The sequence below is a fragment of the Priapulus caudatus genome, unplaced genomic scaffold, assembly GCF_000485595.1.
Source record: "Priapulus caudatus unplaced genomic scaffold, Priapulus_caudatus-5.0.1 Scaffold1445, whole genome shotgun sequence".
Lineage (NCBI taxonomy): Eukaryota > Metazoa > Priapulida > Priapulimorpha > Priapulimorphida > Priapulidae > Priapulus > Priapulus caudatus.
Window position 1 is genome coordinate 21,869 of NW_014578506.1, and position 683 is coordinate 22,551.

General features: G+C 49.0%; 1 protein-coding gene across 1 annotated transcript in view; it reads right to left on the minus strand.

The window, feature by feature from the left end:
• The window catches only part of LOC106816657 (endoplasmic reticulum-Golgi intermediate compartment protein 2-like), a gene marked incomplete at its 3' end in the record, with an annotated part of 24,101 nt that overhangs the window by 10,245 nt on the left and 13,173 nt on the right, over window positions 1–683 (minus strand). The window lies entirely within an intron of this gene.

The window sequence follows — 683 nt, forward strand, 5'->3', positions numbered from 1 at the left end:
GACAGCTCAAAGTAGGTGAGCTCCTCCTTCAGTCTGCCGAAACTCGCAGCATTCTGGTACGTGAGGTCGAGTATGTCCGCCCCGATCACTGCAACACGCAAGCGTCCGCACGTCAGGGAAATCGTCGCCGAGATTGCGCGCACTGGGGGAGGCAAGACAACTTCCGACTCGCGCTCTTCCTCAACTCAACCCTAAACTAACTCTAATCTACTTACCCCAACCCTAATCTTAAGCCTAATCAAACTCTATCACTTACGCCAACCCTATCTCTTTCCGTTACCTAACCCTATTACTTACACTAACCCTAACCTAACTCTTTCACTTACCCCAACCCTATAACCAACCCTACCCCTATCATTTACCCCAACCCTAACCTAACCCTATCACTTATCCCAACCCTGCCCCTAACCTAACCCTATCATTTACCCCAACCCTAACCTAACCCTATCACTTATCCCAACCCTGCCCCTAACCTAACCCTATCATTTACCCCAACCCTAACCTAACCCTATCACTTATCCCAACCCTGCCCCTAACCTAACCCTATCATTTACCCCAACCCTAACCTAACACTATCACTTATCCCAACCCTGCCCCTAACCTAACCCTATCATTTACCCCAACCCTAACCTAACACTATCACTTATCCCAACCCTGCCCCTAACCTAACCCTATCATTTACC